The sequence below is a fragment of the Anser anser genome, assembly GCF_964211835.1.
Source record: "Anser anser genome assembly, chromosome: 2".
In the NCBI taxonomy this organism is placed as follows: domain Eukaryota; kingdom Metazoa; phylum Chordata; class Aves; order Anseriformes; family Anatidae; genus Anser; species Anser anser.
Genome location: NC_139721.1, coordinates 14,905,283 through 14,924,328, shown reverse-complemented (window position 1 = coordinate 14,924,328; position 19,046 = coordinate 14,905,283). Strand labels below are relative to the sequence as shown.

General features: G+C 48.0%; 1 long non-coding RNA gene across 1 annotated transcript in view; it reads left to right on the top strand.

The window, feature by feature from the left end:
* The first annotated feature begins 12,794 nt into the window (after positions 1 to 12,794).
* LOC310894109 overlaps positions 12,795 to 19,046 on the top strand; it is a 397,944-nt gene continuing 391,692 nt past the window's right edge. The window contains exon 1 of the long non-coding RNA XR_014579565.1: positions 12,795 to 13,017. This is a non-coding gene — a long non-coding RNA (uncharacterized lncRNA). The remainder of the gene's footprint in view (positions 13,018 to 19,046) is intronic.

Below are 19,046 nucleotides of genomic sequence, written 5' to 3'. Positions count from 1 at the left end.
ACTGGAAATAGCTGCATGATACAATACATTTTTACATGCCTTTCCAATTAGAAAAATATTCTTCGATGAAATGCAATATTGTATGAAAGCAGAGAGGTACGAAAACATGGACTGAAGTCTGTGGATGTGGCTCTTCTCAGGTACAGCAATTTACTCGGAAATATCAGAAAAGCCTAATTGAAATCAGAAGATTAAATCAGAGGCACGTGCCCAGCAGGCAGAAGGATGGCACCGGGCTCGGGCGGCGATGGTTCCGCTGCTTCCGTATTGGAAACACATCCTTGAATTTTAGTCACATTTACCTTGCATATAGTATCTGACAAGCAGCAAATACCCCCGATAGCTGTGTTTTGAGGCTGAACAGCTTTCCCAAGTGGGATTTTAATTTGATAGCCAAATACGTTGCTCTAAGTGACTCTAACTGAGCCTGGACACGATGCTTCTTTGTCTGTCCACAGTGAACAAAACACTTAAACACAGAGGGCGAGTTAAAAATAAATACATAAATAAATAAAAATACGTATTTTTTTCTTCCCTCTTTTTCACAAAATGGCTGGAAAACGAGGTGGAGAACACCTTCAAAGGCCGAGCGCCAGGCGTGCGAGCCGCGCGGCGCCAAGGCGAGCCCGCCGCCGTCCAGCCGCGGGCCGCTGCTGCCACCTGGTGCCGCCGGGACGGGCACCGGCACCGGGAGATGTGCCGGAGGGCCGGCGGCACGGTGGGCAGGGGCTGAAGGTGCCGTGCGGGGCCGCTAATCGCCGCTTTGTCCCCTCCCCGCTTCGGAAATGAGAGCTTCAGTGAGCGGCTGTGATTTGCGATTTGTCAGAGCATCGTTAAGGGTGGAAGAGACCTCCGAGACCGTCTGGTCCGACCACCCCCCTACCACCACTACCACCCACTAAACCGTGTCCCTAAGCACCACGTCCGACCTTTCCTTAATGTTGTGGTTTAACCCGGCTGGCAGCTAAACACCACACAGCCGTTCGCTCACCCTCCCCCCTCCCTCTCTGGGATGGGGGAGAGAAACGGGAAAGTGAAGCCGGTGAGTTGAGATAAAGACAGTTTATTAAGACAGGAATATAATAATATAAGGAATATAAGGAATATAATAATAACAATAATAATAATAATAGTGATAATGATAATAGTATTAACAATAATAATGTGTATGAAACAAGTGATGCACAATGCAATTGCTCACCACCCGCTGACCGATGCCCAGCCTATCCCCGAGCAGCGGCCCCCCCCACCCCGGCCAGCCACCCCTATATATTGTTTAGCATGACGTCAGATGGTATGGAATACCCCTTTGGCCAGTTTGGGTCAGCTGTCCTGGGTCTGTCCCCTCCCGGCTCCTGCTGCACCCCCAGCCTGCTCGCTGGCAGGACAGAGCGAGAAGCCGAAAAGTCCTTGGCCTGGTGTAAACACTGCTCTGCAACAATTAAAACATCAGCATGTTATCAGCGCTCTTCTCATCCTAATCCAAAACATAGCACCCTACCAGCTACTATGAGGGAAAATTAACTCTGTCCTAACTGGAACCAGGACACTTAACTATGGCCATGCCTCTGGTGCCAAACCTCACCGAGTTAAAACGCTTCACCCAGCTGCCAAGACGCTTTTGGGCTCAGGGGGAGGCTGTGCATTTTGCCAGCTGGTTGTGCTCCCGAGATTCACAGATTCACAGATTTTTCTAGGTTGGAAGAGACCTCAAGATCATCGAGTCCAACCTCCGACCTAACACTAAGTACTCCACTAAACCATATCCCTAAGCTCTACATCTAAACGTCTTTTAAAGACCTCCAGGGATGGTGACTCCACCACCTCCCTGGGCAGCCCGTTCCAATGCTTAATAACCCTTTCGGTAAAGAAGTACTTCCTAACATCCAACCTAAAACTCCCCTGTCGCAACTTTAGCCCATTCCCCCTCGTCCTGTCACCAGGCACGTGGGAGAATAGACCAACCCCCACCTCTCTACAGCCTCCTTTCAGGTAACTGTAGAGAGCGATGAGGTCGCCCCTGAGCCTCCTCTTCTCCAGGCTGAACAAGCCCAGCTCCCTCAGCCGCTCCTCGTAAGACTTGTTCTCCAGACCCCTCACAAGCTTGGTCGCCCTTCTCTGGACTCGCTCGAGCACGTCCATGTCCTTCCTGTAGCGAGGGGCCCAAAACTGAACACAGTACTCGAGGTGCGGCCTCACCAGAGCCGAGTACAGGGGCACAATCACTTCCCTCGACCTGCTGGCCACACTGCTTCTTATACAGGCCAGGATGCCGTTGGCCTTCTTGGCCACCTGGGCACACTGCTGGCTCATATTCAGCCGACTATCCACCAATACTCCCAGGTCCTTCTCGGCCAGGCAGCTTTCCAGCCACTCATCTCCCAGCCTGTAGCTCTGCTTGGGGTTGTTGCAGCCCAGGTGCAGGACCCGGCACTTGGCCTTGTTGAACTTCATGCAGTTGACCTCAGCCCATCGCTCCAGCCTATGCAGATCCTCCTGCAGAGCCTTCCTGCCCTCGAGCAGATCGACACACGCACTTAGCTTGGTGTCATCTGCAAACTTACTGAGGGTGCACTGGACGCCCTCATCCAGATCATCGATAAAGATATTAAAGAGGACCGGCCCCAGTACCGAGCCCTGGGGGACTCCACTAGTGACCGGCCTCCAACCAGATTTGACTCCATTCACCACAACTCTCTGGGCCCGGCCATCCAGCCAGTTTCTAACCCAGCGAAGCGTACGCCAGTCCAAGCCCCGAGCAGCCAGTTTCTTGAGGAGAATGTTGTGGGGAACGGTGTCAAAAGCCTTACTGAGGTCAAGGTAGACCACGTCCACAGCCTTTCCCTCATCCACCAAGCGCGTCACTTGGTCACTTGGAGAGGTGCGTGCTGCTGCAGCGGGGACCAGCCCAGCACCACTTCCAGGTGTCACGCTGTCCTGTGCCCTCTCTCCACCAGGACATGTCCCCTTGGGGCCAGCAGCGCCAGCACGGGCCTGCAGCCTGCTCCGAGAGCCAGCGGTCCTGAGCAGCCCCTGCCCAGAGCATCACACAGCCTTTCATGTGTGCATCCTCTTGCACCGTCAGCCCAAATGCCGAGCTTCCAGGACCCTTCACCACCTGCAATCTCACCTCACATCAGGAGGGTGACCCGGTAACCCTCTCCTGTCCACCAGCAGCTCTCTGCTTTGTTGCTGCCTACAAGCTCTTGGGCTGGGAGGTTCTTCGGAGCAGGGCTCTTGGTCCCCTGCAGGTCTGCAAATGTCTGTGATGACAAAGTCTAAAACTTCAGGGCGTAATTGGCATGTGCAATAGGGCTAACTAACATATAGCTGAGGAAATACTGGGTTATCTTTTAGCGCTAGGATGGCCCCCATTTGTCAAAAGCTATCTCATTTCCTCTAAGTATGGCAAAACAGTGATAAATAACTGAAACCTGTGCTGAGTTTTTAATGGCAACGAGTGTATCTGTGGCAAGTGGCCTGTTCAGTCTTTCCTTAGACAAGATAACAGAGCCCTAATCAGCAGCAATTATCTACTGGCAAAGCCTAACAAATATGCACAAAATAAACAGTGTGCTTGCCTAATAACTGGACTCTGAAACAAACTCACAAGTGCTTCATAGCTATCCATGGCAAGTCCAGACTCGACATCTACAAGCTGTAGCTTTTACAGTCCGCAAAGGACTTCTTGGCAGTTTTTACAATAATGGTGATAAAGGAAGAAAACCCTTTTTTTTTTTTTTTTTTTTTTTCTTTCCTGGGAAGCAAAACAACACCCACGATATTGGAAAACAGCAGGAGATCGGAGAGAGCTACAAACAGGGTACAGAGTGTTCTTGCCTGTGATTCCTGGTGCAGAGGAATAAGCTGTAAAGGGACAAGAAGGACGGCGAGTCTCACAAAGCACAGGAGGGCTGAGGACATGGTTAACTATTCCTGTCTTCCCTAACAGAAAAATGGTCCTGCAAATGCAGAGAGGAAATGGATGGGAAGGCACAAAGACTAAATACACATCAAATCTACATGCCTGTATGGTATTCAGGAGTTTGTGCAAAGCTTTAGGCAGAAAGCGTTATTTTGATGTAAAGCCTGATTAAAAAAAAAAACCACTACCACCACCACCACCACACAAAAAATGAATAAACAAACAAATAAAAACAAACAAAAACAACCAATGGAAAGGAGAAATGGGATATATGTATATATGTATGTATATATACGTATCTTTTTCCTAAGGAGAAATATGCCTCTGGATAGGTTTTGTATGCAATATCTCTTGGTTTCTTCTGGGAGCAGCCAAAGTCACATATCAGCTATCAGAAGATGTGTACGTGGGAGGTAAGCCTGGCTCTCACCTCTCCCTCCATGCTTTAATACCAACCATTACTCACCTGCAACGTATATAGCTTTTCCAGTCAGAGCATACAGGTGAATTAACTGTGTGTGGGCATCCTCTGCGTGCAATGCTGACACAAACAAATGTGAGAAAGGTGGCTGCTGAAAACCTTCTGTTGATGTGGCTTGCCAACCCCGTCAGTCACCACCCCTGTGGGATGGGACGCTGCCCTCCAGCCCCGGATCGCTGTCGCTCTTGGCACAAGCCCTCGTGGCCCTCCCAGAGCCGACATATCTGGGAGTTCGTGTCAGTTACGGGTAAATGGCCAAGTCAGTAAGGGGTTTAGGTACATGTCTGAGACAGATTGGGTCTCCCTTTGAAACCTGTGGAGTGCTCTTCCCTGTGCATGTGGTGAGGAATTTGGGTGCTTGCTTCAGAGGACGAGGCCATTAGGAATTCAGAAAGGCTAGGCTCTCAAAGAACGAGCTGGGGCCCATGTTGGGCTGGCTGGATCCTACATCACCAACCCACTATGTGACTGTGTGAGTTCCCTGGTCCTGGCTTTCCTCAGTTTTCTTTCCCCTGGTTTCCAGTGTACGATGCTATATGGCCAATATATACCATCGTGGTCATTTTTACCGTGGCTATTTGATGGCCGGACTTTTACATCTGTTCAGGGACCTCTGGTTTTCTGCATCACTGCTGCAGTGAAAGGCTGCCTTCAGCCTCCTCATCCTCTTCTTGGCAGCTCCAGTGTCTGGCTCATGTTCCTCTGCGGGGTCTCGGTGAACTGGCCCTCCCACCCCGTCAGTTTCTCATCTCTCCAGCTTATCCCTGCAAGTATCGAGTCTCATGACTGTTACAGTCAAGTCTGCTGATGCTCTGTAAACATCCTTGGGATGATACCATCTGCACTGAGGCTGAACTGGCTGGGGATGTCATATCAAATGTAACAACCCCAATGATTTCTGGTTCCTGACTGTGTTTCTTCGGCTAGTGTTCTCCGCTTGGTTCATTTTGCAGAAACTGCAGCAGACCTGGAAAAAAGCGAACGGCCTCCTGTTAAAAACAATTTTTTTTCTCTTGGGGAAAATCCGGCTGGGATTTCACAAGGTTGCAAGGCACCGTAAAGTATCTTTCTATTGCCGATTACATAACTCCATGCTCACCTTGCACTGGGCTGTGCACACTCTCAGGTCATTTGTTCCTGGCCAGCAGATCGATCCCTGGTGTATCTCTGGGAGTTAATATCACGTTATAGTTCAGCAAACACTTAAAGCCAGCAGAGGCACTGAAAGAGCTTGTATGATCCCTTCTCACCCCTACTCGGCCATTTCTGCCGCCACATCATCTTCTCCCCTGCGATGACACAAACATTGATGCAGACCTTCAGTGAACCAGGCCAGTTTTAAAGTAACAAGGGAAAAAATAACGGGGGGGAAGGTTTTTCAGACAGCTCAGCTTCCCCACCAGCTTCCACTGTGCGGCCACAGAGGTGATATTTGCCAATACAAAGGACAAAGCAGTTGCAGTAGTAGGAAAGAGATGCCAAGGTTTGAGGGGAAAGGGCAGGGAAAGGGCTGTGCATGGCTTTGGTGTAGAGCCCATCCCCAAGCCACAGAGGTGTGCCCAGCTCTGGCTTTCTGCAGGCTGCTTTTTGCTGCTTTTTGCTGCTTTTTGCTGCATTTTGCTGGGGGTGATCAGAGATGTGCCTCCCTCATGCCCACAGGCTGTGGCATCCTGGAGAAACCATCCGGTGGCAGCTTCTGTGCCCTTTTCTCCATCTGCTGGCTCTCTTCTCCCCTCTGCTCCGGGCTCGTGTGTCCTGGTGAGGCACCTGGTGCCACCTTCCCCTGCCCAGCAGGGACGTTCAGCATCCAGAGGTGCCTTGCTTCTCTCATTAAAGTGCTTTGGAAAGGAGATAATCTGGAAAATAAGAAAGGTGTAATATGAAAATGAGCTTTATCACTGTTCTAACCAATCTAATAACCCCTGGGACTCACTATGCAGAGACACTTTAAAAAATGTGCTTATTTATTTATTTATTTATTTAAGGAGGAAGGAGCCTCAGTTCTCTGAGAGGAGAGAAATAAAACCATTGGCATAAGCCAAGCAAAGTGTGGGCAGACACCCTGAAGCTCCCTCCAAGCTCTGGCGATGTACCCCTCTGCTGGGGCTGTGCCAGGAGATGGACCAGCCACTGGGCTCCATCTTCCACATGGAGCTGGCACCTCTGGATGCACAGAGCCTCCCCCGCTGAATAAAAACATTTCTAAACTCAGAATTTATTTTTAGCCTAAAATCAACACATTCATAACATCTGTTTTCCCCATGATGGGATTTCGAGCCACCTGTAAGTAACAGTCCTTGAATGATGAAGAAAGCTTAAGGGTATCTAGCCCACAGCCTGCACAACCCATGGCACCTTTATTCTGGCACTGAGTTCTCCCCGAGGAGGATGAGCTGAGCTTTCCGAGGCACTGCAGAGGTCATGCAGACTCATCTTCAGCCTGCGCAGTGGCTGCTGCTGCCCACCGGTGTTTTTTAATTCAGCAAACGGTGGAAACACCAGGGCTCCTCAGCAGCCATACAGACGTGACCCTTGGAAAGCAGCAGCATGCTGTTTCCACACCATTACTTTTTATTGCATTCACTGTTATATCTCTGCAAAACAGGGAGACAAAATACCTGCAGAGCTATTTCCATTCTTTGACAGAACAAGTCTGCCGCACGTCGTGTGTGTAACGTGAAGAACATCAGTAATTTAGAGCTAAACTGCAGTTGAAAAGGTCACAGTCACAGTGACAGGGTAAATGAAATGTTTAATTCAAATAGAATATCAGTTACAGTTGCAGTGGTGCTCAAAGTCACTCATGTTTTCTTTTCTTTTCCCTAAAGCTCAGCAGAGTGTGGTGCCGCATCAGCCGAAGGCACCATCGCATTGTAATGCCCCTCCAGAAGGCACTTTGTTTTTCTTTTAAAGCTTGCATAAACTGAATAGCAACTGTCTGCAGGACGATGCCTCCTCTTTGTGGATTTCACAGGCAGTATTGGGAAGAAGGGAGCTGAATTTGTGCTGCTTCTATAAATCACAGCATCAGTCAGAGAGCTAATTTTCCTGTTTTGCTGTTTTCTTTTCTTCTTTTCTTTCTTTCTTTTTTTTTTTTTTTAGAGGAGATTTTTTTATTTTCAGAAAATGTAAGCTTGCAAAAAAAGAGATTTTTTAAACAGAACTGTGCAAGGTGAATGATAAAAACAGTAAGAGGATGTATGGCAGAGATGTAGACAGATACTCAAACCTCTCTCATTGTCCCTTTTTATTGCAAGGGCTTAATGACATCACAGCAAAAGTTACCATCATCATTGCTATTTATTCACGTGGTTGCTTACTGGAATGGAGAATTTGGCCCCCTGTGCAAACTCATCACCATGATCCACGGTCACAACCTGCATCCCTCTTGGTGCTTAAACCTACCACGGGCAGCAAACCTATAAAAATAGCTAAACCGAAAATATCCCTACTACAGATCAGATGTGAACAGGGTTATGAAGAGGAGATTGCTGTCCGGGGACCTGTAGAGCATCCAGCCCCTTCCCATACTGCTTGCAACCCCCTGGGCTCTGCTCCTCCCGACCTGGGGGGCTCTGCTCCCCTCCGCTCCCCGCTTTTCTCAAGCTGGCTTTGCTGCTCAGCATAAACCTCTGTGATTTTATCACTGGATGGTTAGCCATGCTGCTTGGTTTTGACACCCTGGGGCCGTATGTTTCCTGGAAGAATTAAAAAAAAAAAAAAAGAAAAAGAAAAAGAAAAAGAAAAAAGACTGAGAAAAGCAGAACTGCAGCAGGAATTTGAAGGTTTAGTGCTTCACACACAAAAAGCCCTCTTCTCCCAGGCATGCCTGCCAAGTTCCTGGTTTCAACCTCTGATGCCTTTTACTATTAAATTACAGCCACTGGAGCAGATCCTGAGCTGGTGCCCCCAAAGACAGCAGCAGTTGCTTTGCTGAATGGCAGGAGTCCTAATAGCAGCAGCAGCAATCACGAGAACAGCAAGCTCTCTCTGCTGTCTCTTTGCGCATGTCATCTTGATTTAGGCTCCAAATGTCACTGCTGTGAAGGGTTCCTCCTTTGGTGTTTCTCCCTGCTAATGTACCCATAAAATCAACTCCTCTCCTTTCCCTTCATACTACATCAATTTCACAACTTCCCCCTTAGAGCTAGACATTGTGTGTGCTGTATTTATGTCTGCCTGCTTTATAGGGTATGTGTTGGCTCAGGTATGGAGGGAGCTTGGGTGCAATTGCGAACGTTCGGTGTGTGTTTGCATGGCACCACTCAGAGCAGGGAATTTGCACAAATCAAGGATGTGGGTAATGAAGCCCTAGTGTGGGAGTGCTCAAGAAGCCAGAAAGATTTTGTAATTAAGCAGCATAAGGAAATCATCGGAGCAGAGGTAGGCAGTCCTCAGGGCAGCATGGGCAGGTGAGCACTTCTGATGACCCAAAAGTCATTTTTCCTGGGAAGCCTCTTGGTTATATGGACTCCTGTCTTCCTGTGAGATACCTTCTGATCAGCAGTGTCCCATCAGTGCAAATACTTGTGAAAGTCCCTATGTGCCATTTGGATGTTGCTGCTCGTTCCCCTGAGCCCTGTAAGAGCATGTCTTTCACCACATACCAGTGGGACACGCTCTGCCAGAACATCCCTGCCCTGCAATGGACCAGATGCTGCTAGAGCACACCTTCAAAATTAGGACAGCATTATCTCCTCAGCCAGCTTCCCCTGTACACTTTCAGCTATCCTTCATGAAGAATGGTCTAGGGCTTTTATCCATAAATACAAAGTGAGATAAATATAAATACACACTTGTTCCTTTTTGATGTGACACACTCGGAAACGTGGATCATCCTGCTGATCCTACAGAAGCACAGAATGGACCGGCTCCAAATGGCATCTAGAAATACAGCTGCAAGAAATGCACTCAGGGCAGGGTAACGAGGTAACGTTATCATATTTGTTATCATGGCAGATGTGTTAGAGAGAAGGCTTGTTGGCTGCCTTTCAGCCTCTCTTAGCTGTCGCCCACAGAGGTGCTATGGGTCCCTCTTGTGCTACAGAAAATCACCAGCAATCATGACCATTGCCAGCAGCCTCACAACCTTCAGCCCATGGAAGGTGTGCTGTGAGTGACAGCAATAGAGAAAGCAGAAGAAATCTGTACGTGGTGGTTGTGTGCGAGCAATCTGTCCCCATGTAAATCTGTCTTAGGAAAGTCTGACTCAGCAGAAGGCCCGAGCTCTGTAACAGTGCTTTATACAGTGAAAAAGATGCAAGGGTTCAACCTAGAGCTTTGAAACTGTGGTTTGGGGATCTGGTTCATAGACTCAGGGAAGCTGAGTTCAGTAGATAACGTTTTTGCATATTGAATAATAAATCCACAGCTCTTTGTAGTAACAGCCTGGAAGTGATGGCATTGTAGCTTTTGTTGCACAAAATTCCTGTCTTTTGGAAGTACACACAGTTTCCTTCCTTAGAGCAGAAACTTCACTGCATACTTGTACCTTGGTAAAAACTACCTTTAGAGTGACAATCAGTGGCACTGTTTGCAAGCCTTCGTATCATATCATCCTGGAAAGAGATTTGTGTTTTCTTAAAACTGAAGCTGTTGGTACTTTCCTCAAGAAAACAGAACATTTCGTTGGTTCTTATTTTATTTTTTTAAATTTAAGTTGTAGATTGCCATTTACTTACTTTAATCTTCCTGATGAAATGGAAGTGAGCATTAAATGTCTACTTCTGGTAGACCCTTTGAGCCTGTTTATCTCCACTGACAATAATGCTTAGGCTAACTAGGCTGCTCTTGGCTGTATAACTTTTGAATGCCAAAGCCAGGGCAGAACAAAACCAAACTCTTTACACAGAGAGCCTGATAGGCAGAGCACCAACATTCAGTTCCATGAGGGAATTCACACTGAGGTTTGATTTGTGTGGTTATTGCTCAGATAAGAGAGTATCCTGGTATAAACCCTCAAATAGGCAAAGGGGATGGAAACATCTGTACATACTAGATAAGCAAATTTATTCATTACTAGGCAGCAAGTTTCCAGTAAATTATCAGCCTAACATCTGAAAGAGCAGAATGAGCTATCATAATAATAGAAACATGTCATAAATATTGTTGCTTTGAGAATATTGCCTAGTTTTTCCAAGTCTTTTCCATTTTCTCTCCATTTTTTCTCCAACCATTGTCAGTGTTAGACCTGGACTGAAGAAAGCATTTGTGTTGTTTTTCACTAGGAAATTGTAACTTTCCTGTCATTATTCTCAATTCTAAGCAAAAACTTAGAGCCAACATAGTGAAACTTCACATTCAATAAAAGTCCGGATATTTTGTTTCAAAACAACAAAATCTTTTCACTGTGATAATGTCATGTATTAGAAAAAAATGTTGCCTACAGTGCACAATCTCTCATTTATTGAATAAAATTGGTCCATAAATACAAAGAGCATTTTGACACTGTCAGAATAAGCCAGCTGGACTTTCCTGCTTTGAAAAATGTAATCAAGCTGTACTTCCAAAATTTAACACAACTGCATTTTCCAATTGAAGAACTGATCCATCAGCTGGCTCTAACTTTGGGAGCCTGATCCTGCCAATAGGAGTAGCAACCATTGACCTCAACCTAACTGGGTTAGAGTTGCAGAGATTTGGTCAAACTCTTTCTCTGGCTTAAATTTTTGTAGGGTTATTAATATTCAAAGAAGGACACATGGAAGTCTGACAGACTGACTTCCTTGAGCCCTGCAGCAGTAATGCCAGGACGAGTGCAATCTATTTGCTCAATGTTAGCTTGTGGTCCTGAGAATAGGAGTGTGCTGGTCCACAAGAGGTGTGTTGGTTCCCCACAGGAACACCTTGCCACAATCTGTTTCTGATTTAAGCTGCAGCAAGAAGATGGTAGAAATAAACTTTCTCTCATTAGTTGGTGAAACCAGGGATGGAAGTAAATTTCTTACTGAGCAAAGTATCTTCTTTCTTGGAGAGCTCTTGAAGAGACCTTTGCTTTCCCCAAATCTGATATGATTTAAATCCATTGCTTGTTCATTTGTGACCTCTTTTCTGCCTAACATTTCTGACAAGCTGAAGAAAATCTTTAGAGTGATGTTTTTTCTTTAAAATGGTACAAGCTGTTTTTTACACCTAGACCTGTTTCCAAACCTAACGCAGAGCCTAACATAACCTTCTTCCCTCTCCCCAAAAAGCTTTTCCATGAATTCTGCTGCATCCGTTGCTCTCTGTCTTCCTTCTCTGAAGGAGGATTGATCCTCCCCTGCTCAGGATGCATAATGAACTCATTGCTCCTCATTTCTCCACTCAGCAAATTCCTCCTGCAAAGAGATGACAGGTCAGTGTCCTTATGCTGTTAATCCATTGAACTAGCAGCTGAAACTTGGGAGGTTTTTTAGCAAATTATAAATAAGCAAGTTATTATTAATGAAAGTTACTCAGGCTTGACTTTGTATTCCTCCCTTCTATCACAGTTCTTTTTGGATAATGTCACCGTCAGAGAAAGAAAAGTCCTGATATTGAAATGTTCGTGTACTTACAGACTTTGGCAGAAAACTAAGAGAAAATCTAATGCTTACTGACTTTCTGTTATATAGAAGTTGAATTGTTTTTAGAGCAACTTGAGACCTGGTAAATGAATCTCACCTGAGATGAATCCATAGCCTTGCCTTGTTATTCTCCAGCATGCTGTCACAGACAAAGGGGAAATGAAATTCATATCCCCAAAGGCGAAGAAGCACACCAAGGTCAAGGGGTTTAACTTGAATTTCTCACCTAAAAAATATTGCTGTTCACTGAATTGCTCTAGACACCATCTTACAGTGACCAGATGAACCCTGTCTAAGGAGTGGGTCATTCACAATGTGATGTGACCCAAGTGATGCTCTCCTAACCACGGTACACTGACCATAAGGATGCACCATCAAGGGCCTGATGTTTTGCTAATCTCCTCAGGCATTTTATGGTTTTTCAGAGCTCACAAAGCCTGAACAGCTTCACAGTCATTCTAGCTATCATTTAAGCACATGGTTGTCCTGGTTCCAGTTAGGACAGAGTTAAGTAGCTCATAGTAGCTGGTAGGGTGCTATGTTTTGGATTAGGATGAGAAGAGCGCTGATAACATGCTGATGTTTTAATTGTTGCAGAGCAGTGTTTACACCAGGCCAAGGACTTTTCGGCTTCTTGCTCTGTCCTGCCAGCGAGCAGGCTGGGGGTGCAGCAGGAGCTGGGAGGGGACAGACCCAGGACAGCTGACCCAAACTGGCCAAAGGGGTATTCCATACCATCTGACGTCATGCTAAACAATATATAGGGGTGGCTGGCCGGGGTGGGGGGGCCGGCTGCTCGGGGATAGGCTGGGCATCGGTCAGTGGGTGGTGAGCAATTGCATTGTGCATCACTTGTTTCTTACACATTATTATTGTTAATACTATTACCATTATCACTATTATTATTATTATTGTTATTATTATTTTCCTGTCTTAATAAACTGTCTTTATCTCAACTCACAGGCTTCACTTTCCCGTTTCTCTCCCCCATCCCAGAGAGGGAGGGGGGAGGGTGAGCGAACGGCTGTGTGGTGTTTAGCTGCCAGCCGGGTTAAACCACAACAGTCTTTTTGGCGCCCAACGTGGGGCCCGAAGGGTTGAGATATCGACAAATCTGACCAGAGTGTGTTAAACTAAAATTGGTATAAGTATTGGACCTGCTTAATAGTTGCTAGTCACGATGTTGATTGCCTTAATCTCCAGTCTGCTGTACCTGTATTCCAAATTGAGTTTTATGGTGCGTTACTTTCTGTATGTGCTCCCTGTTGCACTGTTTATCCTTTCCGGGCCCTGGTTTAAGATTGTTATGGTACTGTGCGGTGTAGCAATGGCTTATGAAATGATGAAATATCTGGTCATGACTTTAACCTGGTATTTGTACTCAGCACTGACATCGACTCTATACTTTGGAACCCATATCTCGGAAGCTATTAGCAATTACACCTATTGCCTGTTTTCGTTAGGGAGCCAATCTGTGAAGGGGACAGGGGAAGACATGTTTCCCTACCTGTTCACTCTCCCTTTCTCCTTCACCACCACCCTCTTATCCCCCGAGTTAGTTACGGTGGTTCTCCGAGATGTTGAATATCCTTGGGATACTCAGACCAGCCTGCTCTTGTTGTTATGTCTCCTGAATGCGCTTCAGATTTTGTGGAGGGTTAAACAACTACTTAGGAATCTCATCCGGAGATCTGTCTTGAGGCGGGATAGTTGCGAGTGGCAGGGAGTGTGGGAGGATATGGGCAGGTTTCTAGAGCAGTGGTCACCTCCAGTGTTTTGGACATTCACCCCTGAACAACTGCAAAATCCTAAAAAGCTGGCAGAATGCTTGAAAAAAAGGTGTCATGACTCTGGCAGTTCCAAAGTGACACAAATCACTGTAGCGTGCTGGGGTCTGGCTTGTGCCTATCGAGCTGCAATTGATGCTATTAGCAACCTAGCTCCAGCTCCTGCAGCCGCTCCAGTTCCAGCTCCTGCAGCTACTCCAGCTCCAGCTCCTGCAGCCGTTCCAGTTCCAGCTCCTGCAGCCGCTCCAGCTCCTGCAGCCGCTCCAGTTCCAGCTCCTGCAGCTACTCCAGCTCCAGCTCCTGCAGCCGCTCCAGCTCCTGCAGCCGTTCCGGCTCCTGCAGCCGCTCCAGCTCCAGCCCCTGCAGCCACTCCAGCTCCAGCTCCTGCAGCCGCTCCAGCTCCTGCAGCCGCTCCAGCCCCTGCAGCCACTCCAGCTCCAGCTCCTGCAGCCGCTCCAGCTCCAGCTCCTGCAGCCGCTCCAGCTCCTGCAGCCGCTCCAGCCCCTGCAGCCACTCCAGCTCCAGCTCCTGCAGCCGCTCCAGCTCCAGCTCCTGCAGCCGCTCCAGCTCCTGCAGCCGCTCCAGCCCCTGCAGCCACTCCAGCTCCAGCTCCTGCAGCCGCTCCAGCTCCAGCTCCTGCAGCCGTTCCGGCCCCTGCAGCCGCTCCAGCTCCAGCCCCTGCAGCCGCTCCAGCTCCAGCCCCTGCAGCCGCTCCAGCTCCTGCAGCTGCCCCAGCTCGTGCAGCTGCTCCCACTCCTGTGGCTGGGTCAGAGAAACGAGCTGTAGCAGTGCAAGTTGACCCCGCAGAGGGTATTCCAACCCCTGTGGCAGACCCTGCGTCTGGGTCAGAGAAACGAGCTGTAGCAGTGCAAGTTGACCCCGCAGAGGGTATTCCAACCCCTGTGGCAGACCCTGTGGCTGGGTCAGAGAAACGAGCTGTAGCAGTGCAAGTTGCCCCTGTAGACAAGGTGAAAAAATGGTATAGAGGCTCAGGTCGTTTAAAACGCAGACAGTCTTCTGCTAAGTCTGGGCGTAGTGAAGATGAGGCTGGGCCATCAAAGGTGCAGGAGACTGAAGATGAGGATGAGGATGGCGAAAAATCAACAGTAACTACCCGAACTCCATACCAGCCATCAAAGGTGCAGGAGACTGAAGATGAGGATGAGGATGTCGGAAAATCAACAGTAACTACCCGGACTCTACACCGGCCATCAAAGGTGCAGAAGACTGAAGATGAGGATGAGGATGTCGAAAAATCAACAGTAATCACCCGGACTCTATACCAGCGTGAGCTACGAGATGTGCGAAAAGATTTTGGTCGCTGTATAGGCGAGCAGCTTGTCACCTGGCTGCTCCGGTGCTGGGACACGGGAGCCAATTATGTGGAATTGGAGGGCAAGGAAGCCAGGCGGCTGGGATCCCTTGCTAGGGACGCATGCATTGACAAAGCAATTGGAGATGGAGCACAATCTCGCAGCCTCTGGAGGCGTCTCCTGTCAGCTGTGAAGGAAAGGTATCTCTTCAAGGAAGAACTTGTATGTTTACCAAGCAAATGGACCACCATGGAGAAGGGAATTCAGTACCTGAGGGAATTGGCCGTACGGGAAGTAATTTATAAGGACCTAGACGACGCACAAACATCCGCAGATCCAGATGCAGTCCGGTGTACACTACCCATGTGGCGGAAGTTTGTACAGAGTGCCCCATCATCATATGCCAGCTCATTGGCAATGCTAGCCTGGAAAACGGAGGAGAATCCCACAGTGAATGAAGTGACTAAAATACTCCGGCAGTACGAAGGAAATCTCTCCTCTTCCCTAAAGGCCTGTGTCTCAGCTGTGGAGAAACTCTCTGAAGAGGTCCACCAACTTAAAGAGAATTTATCTTCCCCTCCACCTGAACGAACCAGTGTCCACCAGCTAAAAGAGAATGCTTTAGAGAAACTTTCTGAAAAGATCCACCAACTTGAAGAAAGATTATCTTCCCCTTCACCTGAACGAACCAGTGTCCACCAGCTAAAAGAGAATGCTTTGGAGAAACTTTCTGAAAAGATCCACCAACTTGAAGAAAGATTATCTTCCCCTTCACCTGAACGAACCAGTGTCCACCAGCTAAAAGAGAATGCTTTGGAGAAACTTTCTGAAAAGATCCACCAACTTGAAGAAAGATTATCTTCCCCTTCACCTGAACGAACCAGTGTCCACCAGCTAAAAGAGAATACCTTGGAGAAACTTTCTGAAGAGATCCACCAACTTAAAGAGAGTTTATTTTCCTCCCCACCTGTACAAACCAGTGTCTCAGCTATTAGGGGTAAACGTTCATCTATGCAAGGAAGACAATATGGTGGGCACACACACCGCGCCACCCTGTGGTTTTACCTACGTGACCATGGAGAGGACATGAGAAAATGGGATGGAAAATCTACTGCGACCCTAGAGGCAAGGGTACGTGAATTGCAAAGGAAAACAATTGGGAAAAAGGAGTTCTCTGAAAGGTTTGCTGCTCCAACTTCCAGCAGGCAGTCCTTTAAACACAGAAATGAAGATTCTGACCAGGACTAGAGGGGCCCTGCCTCCAGCCAGGGGGAGGAAAGGGACAATCGAGTTTATTGGACTGTGTGGATTCGATGGCCTGGCACGTCAGACGCACAGAAGTATAAGGCTTTGGTAGACACCGGTGCACAATGTACTCTAATGCCATCAAGCTATAAAGGGCCAGAGCCCATCTGTATTTATGGTGTGACGGGGGGATCCCAGCAGTTAACTGTATTGGAGGCTGAAGTGAGTCTAACCGGTAATGAGTGGCAAAAGCACCGTATTGTGACTGGCCCAGATGCTCCGTGCATCCTTGGCATAGACTATCTTAGAAGAGGATATTTCAAGGACCCAAAAGGGTTCCGCTGGGCTTTTGGCATAGCTGCTTTGGAGACAGAGGACATTAAACAGTTGTCTACCTTGCCTGGTCTCTCAGAGGACCCTTCTGTTGTGGGGTTGCTGAGGGTTGAAGAACAGCAAGTGCCGATCGCTACCACAACTGTGCACCGGCGGCAATATCGCACCAACCGAGACTCCCTGAGTCCCATCCATAAGCTAATTCGTCAACTGGAGAGCCAAGGAGTGATCAGCAAGACTCATTCACCTTTTAATAGTCCCATATGGCCAGTGCGAAAGTCTAATGGTGAGTGGAGACTAACAGTGGACTATCGTGGCCTGAACGAAGTCACGCCACCACTGAGTGCTGCAGTGCCGGACATGCTAGAACTCCAGTATGAACTGGAATCAAAGGCAGCCAAGTGGTATGCCACAATTGATATCGCTAATGCATTTTTCTCCATCCCTCTAGCAGCACAGTGCAGGCCACAGTTTGCTTTCACTTGGAGGGGAGTCCAATATACTTGGAATCGGCTGCCCCAGGGGTGGAAACACAGCCCTACCATTTGCCATGGACTGATCCAGTCTGCGCTGGAGCAGGGGGAAGCTCCTGAACACCTGCAGTACATCGATGACATCATTGTGTGGGGTGACACTGCAGAAGAAGTTTTCGAGAAAGGGAAGAAAATAGTCCAAATCCTTCTGAAGGCTGGTTTTGCCATAAAACAGAATAAAGTTAAAGGACCTGCACGAGAGATCCAGTTTTTAGGAATAAAATGGCAAGATGGACGCCGTCAAATCCCAATGGATGTGATCAACAAAATAACAGCTATGTCTCCACCAACTAGCAAAAAAGAAACACAAACTTTCCTAGGTGTCGTGGGGTTTTGGAGAATGCATATTCCAAATTACAGTCTGATTGTAAACCCGCTCTACCAAGTAACCCGTAAGAAGAATGCTTTTGAATGGGGCCCTGAGCAACGACAAGCCTTTGAACAAATTAAGCAGGAAATAGTTCATGCAGTAGCCCTCGGGCCAGTCCGAACAGGACCAGATGTAAAGAATGTGCTCTACACCGCAGCCGGAGAGAATGGTCCCACCTGGAGCCTCTGGCAGAAAGAACCTGGGGAAACTCGAGGTCGACCCCTGGGGTTTTGGAGTCGGGGATACAGAGGATCTGAAGCCCGCTATACTCCAACTGAAAAGGAGATATTGGCAGCATATGAAGGAGTTCGATCTGCTTCGGAAGTGGTCGGTACTGAAGCGCAGCTCCTCCTGGCACCCCGACTGCCGGTACTAGGCTGGATGTTCAAAGGAAGGGTCCCCTCTACGCATCATGCAACTGATGCTACATGGAGCAAGTGGGTTGCACTGATTACTCAGCGGGCTCGAATAGGAAACCCCAGTCGCCCAGGAATCTTGGAGGTGATTATGGACTGGCCAGAAGGCAAATACTTTGGGATATCACCAGAGGAGGAGGTGGTTCGTGCTGAAGAAGCCCCCCTGTACAACAAGCTACCAGAAAATGAGAAGAAATATGCCTTGTTCACTGACGGGTCCTGTCGTATTGTGGGAAAGCATCGGAGATGGAAAGCTGCTGTATGGAGTCCTACACGACGAGTTGCAGAAGCTGCTGAGGGAGAAGGTGAATCGAGTCAGTTTGCAGAAGTAAAAGCCATTCAGCTGGCTTTAGATATTGCTGAACGAGAAAAGTGGCCAGTTCTCTATCTCTATACTGATTCATGGATGGTAGCAAACGCCCTGTGGGGGTGGTTACAGCAATGGAAGCAGAACAACTGGCAGCGCAGGGGCAAGCCCATCTGGGCTGCGGCATTGTGGCAAGATATTGCTGCCCGGGTAGAGAACCTGGTTGTAAAGGTACGCCATGTAGATGCTCATGTGCCCAAGAATCGGGCTACTGAAGAACACCAAAACAACCAGCAGGTGGATCAGGCTGCTAAGATTGAAGTGGCTCAGGTGGACCTGGACTGGCAACATAAAGGTGAATTATTTATAGCCCGATGGGCCCATGACACCTCAGGCCATCAAGGTAGAGATGCAACATACAGATGGGCTCGTGATCGAGGGGTGGACCTGACCATGGACACTATAGCACAGGTTATTCATGACTGTGAAACATGTGCTGCAATCAAGCAAGCCAAACGGTCAAAACCTCTTTGGTATGGAGGACGATGGCTGAAATATAAATATGGAGAGGCCTGGCAGATTGATTACATCACACTCCCTCAAACCCGCAACGGCAAGCGCCACGTACTTACAATGGTGGAAGCAACCACCGGATGGCTGGAAACATATCCTGTGCCCCATGCCACCGCCCGGAACACTATCTTGGGCCTTGAAAAGCAAGTCTTATGGCGACATGGCACCCCAGAGAGAATTGAGTCAGACAACGGGACTCATTTCCGAAACAACCTT